Source organism: Phocoena sinus, chromosome 3, assembly GCF_008692025.1.
Source record: "Phocoena sinus isolate mPhoSin1 chromosome 3, mPhoSin1.pri, whole genome shotgun sequence".
In the NCBI taxonomy this organism is placed as follows: Eukaryota; Metazoa; Chordata; class Mammalia; order Artiodactyla; family Phocoenidae; genus Phocoena; species Phocoena sinus.
The window spans coordinates 56,395,127-56,405,567 of NC_045765.1; the positions used below are offsets into that span (position 1 = coordinate 56,395,127).

The window sequence follows — 10,441 nt, forward strand, 5'->3', positions numbered from 1 at the left end:
AATAAAAGTTTTGGTTGTAGTGATAGGGGTTTGGGATTTAAAAGACCATTAAGATTACTATAAAAGAGCAAGATAAACCAGCCTCGGAGCAGCATAATGCAGGGAAGTGCTCCAGGCAGACTAGAAAGAGATTCCCCTGGGTTGTAGATGAAGATGGGTTTGTACAACAGGGGGACCCAGACCTTGCTCCTTGGCAGCACCTGAGGAGGGAACACAACCCTAGAGAAGACTGGCCCCATGATACAACTAGGAGACAGGACTCTAGGCTGCAGGATTCATAGCCTCACAAAAGGTTTCTGTGAGTCAGGGAGGAAGATCAGACACTCAGGCCCTGGACCTGAAGGGATGGTGCAAATAATGGCACAGCAGGTGTCTCAGCAATAACCAGCATCTCAAAGCCCCTTCCAATCTCATGGAAAAATACAAGATACTGGAAGCACAATTCAGATCTGAAGATGAAATATAAATGAGGTTAAATTTCCCACCAGTCAGATGGTATAGGAGCATACAACTGGAGTTTACCTTTATTTAAGCTTATAAATAAATGTGATACTTCCCTTACACCTGAATTTATAAACTGAGAGTCATACCTGATATAATTTCTACAGTTCAAGTGTGGAAAGATGTCACCTAGATTAGAATGACTGCAGCGAGAAGACAAAGGTATACAAGTCCTAGAGATATTATGCAGGAAGAAAGAACAGGACTTACTCTGCCCAGAATCTACAGAAAATCCCAGGACACAGTGAGAACGCAGGAAATTTCTCCTTGCCTCTGTCGCTCTCTACCCTTAGGCATCTTTATAGGGGACTCAAGTAAACGCTTTGTGAGTTAGTCTTAGCATTCACAAATTACGATGAAATGTAACTTTAAAAAGCTTTGTTCTCTCCCAAGGCTTTATGTTAGTGCTCAGGTGGAGAGGGTAATTTTTTTAAAAAAAGGATGAGATTTTTCATTGAGTTTCCACTTGGTGTCAGATATGGTGGGTACTAGCAATACCTACATTAATAAAACTCTGTTCTTGTCCTTAAGATGCTCACAGTCTAGTGGGAGGGACGAATATGCTGATTAACTCCCATGTGTGTGTCATAACAAGACTGTGAATAAATATTCTAGAAGCACAGAGGATCAAGTGACAAGCTCCGTCTCAGGAAGCCAGAGAAGGCTTTAGAGAGAAGGTGAGATTTAAGAGGGTATTACTGGATAAGTAGGAGCTCGACATTTAGACAAGAAATAGAAGAGCATGTCAAATAGTGGGAAAGGTATATACAAGGCATGGAGGCATAAAGATACAGTGAGTTTGCAGTGGGGGAGTGGGAGATTACACTCAGTGAAAAAGATGTTCTGCCTGGAATTGGCCCCTACAATCTTTAACCAAGGCTACCCATATGATCAACACATTCACCTCAAAAGAACTTCTGAGATACGCCAAAGAGAAGTCACATGTCACCTGGTGTATGGCCCTGGCTGGAGACTACACAAAGGGATACAGACACTTAACTACCCACTGAGCCTCAGGCAAAACTTCATTTTTCTCTCTGTTTTTCTCTTTGAAGTCTTCTCACTGAAAATACTAGCATGTTTTCCTTGCTCAATAATATCCAACCTCATAGTCTTCTTCATCTATCAAATGAGCAAATTTCAGATAAAACACTTCAGTTTAAAACCCATCTTCCAGGAACCTGGATAAAGCCTGACGACTTAGAAGGGCACATCACACTGCTCAGCTTCAAGCCTTCTGTCCCCAGGGGTCACTTCTCTTTAGGCCCTACTCCTTCCCCCTCTTTAGCCCTGAAGACTCAGGCAGGGTGGAAGAGGGCTACGCCTGCCTACTATCCATTGTAACTTTGAAACAGGAGGGAAGGGGGCAGAGCACAACCTTTAAAAGAAAGACGTAGACATTGAGGATACGACAAACACTGGTTAGAACCGGTTAGGTCCAAGATGGTGAAGATTCGACTTCCAGTAGACCTTGAGCCTCATTATACACTCATTGTAATATATTAGCAAGCTAAATGACACACCCACAGGTGCCATGACAGTTCTGATGCCAACCATAAAAGGCCAAAAAGTGTGCAGTGGCCCAATTCCTGGAAATCTCTGCCCCTTCTCCAAAATAGTTGGAATAATCCTCCCACCTATTAGCCTATGAAATTATCCAGCCCATAAAAACTAACCAACCCATATTTTCGTGCCTCTCATCTTCTCTCTGTCTGTGGACTGTGTTTCTCCCAGGGCTGCTCTTGCCTTTTGAGGTGGACCACATTCTGTCTATGAAATCTATAGCTCTCTAAATAAATCCATTTCTTACCTATCAATTTGCCTCTCGCTGAATTCCTTCTGTGCTGAGACATAACCAACGTGAGCTTCATTAAGTCCTAAGACCAGCTGTGCAATCTTAATTAAAAGACAGTGAGTTCGAATCCCATTCCGTGGGTTCAATTCCCAATCTGGGTTTTGGCTGGGTTCGAGTCCCATCTTAGTTGTGCGATTTCAACTTCATGTAAAATAATGGCACAAGAAGAAAATACCCCCCAAAAATTTAATAGAGTTTTTCCCTAATAATGTGCCTCAAGATTTATTGAGACATCTGAATCTCATTTCAGCACATTAATGGTCTGGATTGCAAATGTACAAGTTATATATTTTGTGATGTATTTCTAATAGAATTCAGGGATCAGGGAAGAAAAGATATTATTATTGATAGATTCTTTGAGGGTGCAGGGAGGGTCTTAGAAAACTGACTTCAACTTAAAAAAGAAAGATAATTTGGTTTTACTCTTCAAATAAAAAGTGCATTTGATTTTGAAAAACAATCATCCCGACTCACATTTTTGTGTTTAACAACCACCTTGAAATTGGTCTGCCTCAGAGGACAGCATGATTCTGGGCTACCTTAGCATGAATGATTTATGACACTCATGAACTTGGCAACTACATCAGTTTTTCTAAAGCTGGCACCAAACACCACCTGCATGTTAAGTGAAGATTGATGATTTTTAAAGCTCACCTCATTATGCAGAGGTACATGAATTGTCTTATATGTGCAGTCTATAACTCCCAAGACAGATAAGGAGGCAGCTATGTCACAAAATTTATGGCTCTTTCCCGCTAAAGCTGAAGTTTTGGAGAAAAACTAAAGTAGTAAGTGGCCCTTTGGAGAAAAATACCTTTAGCTAACCATTACACCCCCAAATGATGAACCAGCTATAGCCTACCACTATATCTTACAGGAACAAAATGGCTAATGGTGAAAGTCGCTTTAATCACAGCAATGAACTATGTCTACATTTTGAACACTGCAGTAACAGACAGAACCTAAGTGACTCTTTGGAAATATCAAGTACTCTGTCAGTTTAATTTATTCCCCAGTTTGGTGTCTGAGACCTCTTGCTGATCAAGTGGCCCAGTCAGACCCACAGACATGGACTTCAGAGAAGAGAATTCAATACCCTGGTGTGCCCAGTGGCAGAGAATTCAATACCTGTGTGCTCCCTCAAAGTGAAGAAAAGCAAATGCTGGTTTAGGTTCTGAAATAAAGCTTGTTTTCTGAGATTCTTTAGAAATGCAGCAAATCTCTCCGCATACCCTGCAAAATAGTAGAAGCAAAGAGGATTAAGTGGAATAAACTTATGAATCTCAAGAAAGAATAAGATTATATAGACCGCCATTAAAAATGACAAGTATATGAGACCAGGTTGACAAGTATATATTTTTAGAAAAGATAACTAAGCATAAAAAGCAGAACACAAAATGGCAAGCACACATGCCAACTGGAAGAACACAAAGTGACAGAAAAAATGGTGTTTCCAGCCTAGAGATTTTCAGTAATATAAAGCTAAGTGAAAAACAATGAAATTCTAAATAATTTATTTTCAAATATCCCTATCAATCAGGAAATAGACACGTATGCACGGCTGCTAACGGCCCTGAATCCAAGAAGCACCCATCCCTCTCTCCTCTGCAGAGCTCAAAACAGTGGCACACTCTCCATGGCCTTTGAGAGTATAGAACACCAGCACTCAAATACCTAAGGTAACATAAGAAAGCTGAAGACGCAAAAAGTCTCCAAGTAAGGGTAGGAAAATTATTTGGAAAAAAAGATTGTGGGGAACCCACTTCCAACTTAAATGACTTATTAATAAGTCACTTGATTTTTGAAACGTGCCTGGGATTTGTCCAGTTCTGACTTTGGGCTCTGATAATGCCTTCGGTCTGCTTGTCTCCATGTGGTTGCTCTAACTCACGGAAATGATGCTCCACTCACAAAATAGTGCCCTAGGGAAAGAGAGCAATATCAAAGAACTACAAATTATGCATCAGGAAAAGTGAAGCCTCTTTGGCTACTGGGAGTATGTATATCTAAAAACAGGGAAGATGCACAGAGAAGACCTGTATTTGGGTTCAGGGACTCAGTTACTACTTCTCATTTAGTTACCTGTAGACACTTGATCACGCAAACACAGGTGCTGTTCTTCAGGGCTTTGGTGCTGGTGTTCTATTGGCTGTCTTTAATCCTGAGAGCAGCCTCCCCAGCTTAGGCCAGGGAGCTGTGCTATAAATGGAATGATAGAGAAGTGGGCAAGCACCATACACACATACATACACACACACACACACACACACACACACACACACACACACACACACACATCCTGGCACAACAGCCCAGAGTACACCAGACTTCCTTCTGGGAAGTCATGGAAAGCTGCAGAGGGCACACGCAGGGTAGCCTCATCCACAGCCTCTGTGGAGTCACGTTTGCACTTTGACAGGCTTAGAAACAGTTCATTAGTCTACGGTGAAAGATAGGTGTTCATGAGACCCACGGCAGCTATCACGCTCACAGATTCTCCCTTTCCCCTGAAGAAGGGGGTCACAGGTCTCCTTCTAGGTGAACCAGCTTTCTTCACATCATGCCACACACAGTCACCACTCCCACCCCCACCCCAACCTCTAGTTCAATAAAACAAAGAAGTGGCACCTAAACCAAAGGCCTATGAGCTGACCCAGTGACCCTTGAAACAACGTGCTACTTTTCTGTGCCTTTACTCTGCCCAATAAAGTCACTCCATAACGATGGTGTACTTCAAGCCACACAGAAAGGTAGCAAGGGTAGTACAAGCAGCGCTGGGGATACATTAGAGTACAGGAAGAAAGTATTCAAATGTATTTATATTTTATTTTTCCATTTTTATATATGTTTAATAATAGTACTACATACATAGCTTCTAAATACATAAATATACACATAATGGAGGTGTGTGCTCAATTTTTTTTTTTTTAAATTTTTTGGCCACACCACACAGCATGCGGGATCTTAGTTCCTTTACCAGGGATTGAACTCGAGCCCCCTACAGTAGAAGTGTGCAGTCTTAACCACTGGACTGCCAGGGAAGTCTCTCAAATATTTTTCTAATAGGATGTGTAATGAAAAAATGTGGTGACCAGAAGACACCATGATACTTGGGGTGTTTCTAAACAAGGTGTGGTCCTTAATCCCCACCCCTATCAGAATCTCCTGTGGAACCTGTTAAACATGCAGATTACTTGACCCACCTCAGACCCACAGGACCTAAATCTCTCGGGTTGGTATGCTTAAAGAGCTTCCCAGTAATTCTGATGCCTTCTGAAATGTAGGAACTACTGCAATAGAAGAATTAGAGAAGCAGACATAAAGAAGCTGAGCCATGGAAAGGGCAGAGTCAGTGCAGAGGGGAACATCAGAAGCCTGATAACAAGTCACTACAGCCAGGTCCTGCTGGGGCCTGACCAAGGAGGAGGAGCCACCCAACTTGTTCTGCCAGAACTCTGGTTCTATGGGTATTGAGACAATGCCTGTACTTCTTCCAACTAGCCTTCAATTAAATCCTCATCACCTAAGGAAGCCTGGGTACCTCCTCTCCTGACAGCTGGGGAGCCGAGGTGGGGAACCTTAGAAACCAAAAGCCCCTCACATAGAGAGAGGATGCAATCCAGGAGATCTGAAAAGATAGCTGATACAATTTCACTAATTGTGTACCTTAAAGAGTAAGGTTGAGACAGGAGGAAGCGGGTATATGAGCCAGAGTTGTCTGTAAGCATTTGAAAAACTATACTGATTGACCATTTAGTCTGAAATCATGTGGGTGATTTCTAAAAAGCATACCAAGTAAAAATGGAGGCTGTAGAACAGAAGCTAACACTGTCTGTGTGACCTTGGGCAACTCACTGATTCTCTCAGTTCCTCATCTATTAAATAAAAGGTTAGATTTTAAGTGATATCTAAAGACCTTTCTGTGTTTCTGGAACCCAAGTTCAGGCTCAAGTCCTAGTTCAGGGTTGCTTCCGCTATAACATTCTGATCAAGAATAAATTAAAATTCTGGCCCTTTAAATGAAAGCATTCAGAAAACACTCCTGCATCCTTAAGAATTAATTATTAAATGGGTCTTCATAAAGAGCAAATCTCTGCTTTTGTCAGTCCTACGCCCTCCCCAAATAGGTACCTCACACACAGCTCTTTGGACCTATCCAATAGCCGACTGTTTTCCAAACCTGAATGAAAATCCAAGTGAGGTTAACTGACTGATTTTCACCCTGTGCAATGAGACTGCATTATCACTGGAATGTAAATATCCAACCTAAACAAAGGGACATCTTATTTTGATTTATTGCTACCTTAGTTTTCTTTCAGGGTCATCCTCTATTTCTCTTTTCTCCTATCAGAAGGAAGGCAGGTTGGTGGGTTACCAGGCATTCCATATAAAATGAAACCTGCTAATTGTCACCAACCCTGGGTACAGAGACATCACCCGACATAATACTTCCTACACTTCACTGGGGCAAGTTCTGTTGAATCAGACTTGAGTGAAGTGACACTGTGTAATGTACTCCAATATAGTATAGCTAACGCCCAAATGGAAAAGTGGGAACTGTCTCCTGAAATCTGCTGCAGGTACATAAAAAATTCCAAGGAGAATAAAAATGACAAATCCCTGCAGTATGCCACATTTTATTTCATGAAGATGGAAAGTGCCACAGCATGATATTCATCTCTGGGAAAACTGAATAAAATGTCATCTGAGTCACCAGTTTAAAGAGACTGCTTTAAAAATATAAGCTTGATCTTATGTGTTCTATTACAGATTGAACTTTCTTTATAGATGTCTTGGAACCTAAACTACATAAAAATTCTTTTATAACTTTAATTCAATTGCCTAAAATAGCTGCTGTTAATAATGGATTAGGCCAGTGTTACAAAACTCATCTTCTGTATATGTGGAGATAAAAGATTAGACCCAGCTTTGTTATGAGGCAGCAGAGCCTAGTGGTTAGCAGTATAGGTTCTGGAGTCAGACAGTCTGGCTTCAAATCTGGCTTTACCATTCAATTGCCCTGTGACCTATATAACATACTTGACCACTTTAAGCATCAGTTTCCACATATCTGCAAAATGGGAATACCAATAGTATTATTCCCTTGAAACCATTGTTTTGATCATTCCATTAAATAATGTTAGAAAGCATTTAGGACAGTGGGGCACTTAAGTAAACACTTAACAACTATTAGTGATTACTATCTAATGACATTTCCTATTAATGACTGGGAGTTAAATACTTAAAAATTGAAACTGGTTTCCTCTCTCAAAATATGCTAAACTAAAAATTACACGGCAGTGAGAGGCCTGCGTACCACACACACACAAAAAAAATCATGCCAGTTAGAATATAATTTAAAATATAGTATGCACAGGTATTGGACAGCCACCTGTTCTGTCTGGTAAACATTTACCCACATGCAAATTATGTACCAGCTCCTTTCACTTTCCAGTATGACACTGAAATGACAACAGAGAAATGAAATACAGTGCTGTGTTGTATGATGAATAATTGCATCACCTGGCCGTGGATCAACCGTCCACTCTTATTCATTTGCAGCCAGTTCTTTTTAGACTCATGCTTATTTCTTCAAGCCATCCGGCTGTAGGCTATATTAATTTGCAGAACAACCCCAAAACCTGTCCTTCACACTGGCAAATACAATGCATGCAGCCCCATTCTCAGACTCCTGCTTTGAAGAGTATCTAGAGCTACAACATCCCCCTTGTGGTCATGTTGAGTATTTGCCAGGCTCTTGGGGAAAACACCAGGAACCTCAGTGATATGTGTACCCCCAGAATCATCATCTCTGACAACCTTTAGCTAACACCATTTGATTCCAGAATTCTTTTGATTAACACTGTGCGGTTTTTAAGTATATGCAACAAGAAGGAAAAACAGCAAATTCTTAAGAGAACCAGTAGAGAAAAGAGCGAAGTGAGGAGAATGCAGTTATTCCAATTACTCCACTTGCCCTCCTCCCTCTTTATCATATGCAAGATAGGGATGTGAAGTTTTCAATTTCTATTTTGCTTCCATGTTTAATATTATTTATTTGTCACTCCTCTCTATGTTATTTTTCTAAAAATAATTTTTATTGGAGTATAGTTGATTTACAATGTTGTGTTTAGTTTCTGGTGTACAGCAAAGTGAATCAGTTATACATATACATATATCCACTCTTTTTTAGGTTCTTTTCCCATATAGGTCATTACAGAGTATTGAGTAGAGTTCCCTGTGCTATACAGTAGGTCCTTATTAGTTACCTATTTTATATATAGTAGTGTGTATCTCTCAATTTATCCCTCCCCCCTCCATGTTCTTTAGCATCAGTATATTGTTTTAGCATACAAATCTCTTTAAAATAGGGGCCATTAGACTGTAACTTGGATGACCGCAGGAAAGTCTACCTCTGAGGGAATTAAGAAAACAAGAGAAATGAAAGTATGAAGTACACAAGTAAAGATAATATAATGATAACTAACATATAAAAGGGTGAGGGTATTTTTTTTTAGGATCTGTATAATCTATAAGCAATATTATGTTTGACTTTTAATTTTCTTACTCCCACTTCCCTCCCCCCTCACAATGTGAACTCAGCTATCTTCTTTCCCTCCTAAACTTCCCCCCAAATTTCCTTCATAATTCCTCACACAGTGGTGGTCACTTAACAGTGGAGCATCTTTCTCTTTTGAAATTGGACTTTGAGACTTTAAGGACAAATTACTTCATTTCTAAAATCAAGGCATTCCAGGACATATTTGTTGAATCAGTGAATTAATTCTTTTTCTTACAAATCTGAAAGTGGTCACAGCAGAGAGGTCAGTGGCATCTTGTTACAGAACCCACGCCATCTGTCCCAAGCAACAAGGTTTTGAGATGGGCCTGAGGAGCTGTTACTGAACACAAGTTCATGTGCCTGACTTACAGTGAGGCCAAACAAAGCAAAACATCAGAGTTTCGAGCAGAGAAAGGTTTATTGCAGGGCCAAACAGGGAGAATGGGTGGCTTATGCTCTAAAAAAAATCCCCTAACTCCCTGATGGTTTTGGGGGAAGATTTTATATGCAAAATTTGGGGGTGAGAGGTACAGGGCGTGTGACTTTCTTCTGACTGGTTGGTGGTGAGGTAACAGGGCAGCACTCCAGGAATCTTGCCCTCAGCCTGAAGTTACCATCCTCCATTTGGGCAGGGGATAGTTTCCACAGAACTCACAGATATTATTATGTATAGTCCTTGACTGCAAACCAGGACCCTGAGCCAGGGCTGCACTATTGCTTCCTGACTGCGCCTCCCTTGTTTCCCTTCCCAGATTAGCAACTGCTTGAATCTGGCTTTTGGAACTAAGGGACAAAGAGGCTGAATGAAGCCTATTTCATACAAACAATAAATGGGGGACACAGAAAGGCTTTTGTGCCCAAGTGGGCCCACAGGGTCCTGCTCTGCTTCAGAGCAAACCTGGGCTGGTAAGATCCTGAGCTCAGGTATTTTTTCTCGGGATGGTCTGCAAGATAATTAGCCTAAGGCAACCCAATGCTCTCTCTGAATGAAGGGCTGCTTTAGTAGTTCAAAACCCAAGGTCTCTGTGGTAAAACTCTGAAAGGATTTGTCGAAAGTCTGCATATGTGGGTTTATTTCAAGTTACTGCAATAGCAACAAGCGGTCAGAAGACGAAGAAACGACGAGGCTGAACTACCAAGATTTTGAACCCCACGGACACCCTGAACAAAGGCGCAGTACAAAATGGCGCCCTCCGCGAGGAGGAAACGTCAACTCGCGTAGAGCGTGTATCCGCCCGGGGCTCTCCCAGGGCAACGCTGGGACCAAACTCACGTGAGCTGGAGCGTCCTATGACAGCTCTAGTTAGACTCCTCCCCGGTCTCCGCCACTCCCTGCGCACATGCGCTCCAGGCCCTCAGTAGGATCCCAGTTGCGCAGGCGCAACAGGCCCCTCCTCTCAGGCAACTGACGCAAGGAGACTGTTCGCAATTTATCCCGTGTGACCTTGAGTCTTTTCTGCCTCCGAGGACCGGGGTTGTCCACGGTTCTGCCTTATACCGCTTTTAGCCTCCTGGTCTGTCAC

General features: G+C 41.7%; 1 protein-coding gene across 1 annotated transcript in view; it reads right to left on the bottom strand.

Annotated features, from left to right (window-relative positions):
* Window positions 1–10,261, bottom strand: part of CTNNA1 (catenin alpha 1) — a 313,486-nt gene extending 303,225 nt beyond the window's left edge. Inside the window, exon 1 of the mRNA XM_032625299.1 lies at window positions 10,192–10,261. The gene's annotated coding sequence lies outside the window, so the exon portion shown is untranslated. The remainder of the gene's footprint in view (window positions 1–10,191) is intronic.
* Between the last annotated feature and the right edge of the window lie 180 nt (window positions 10,262–10,441).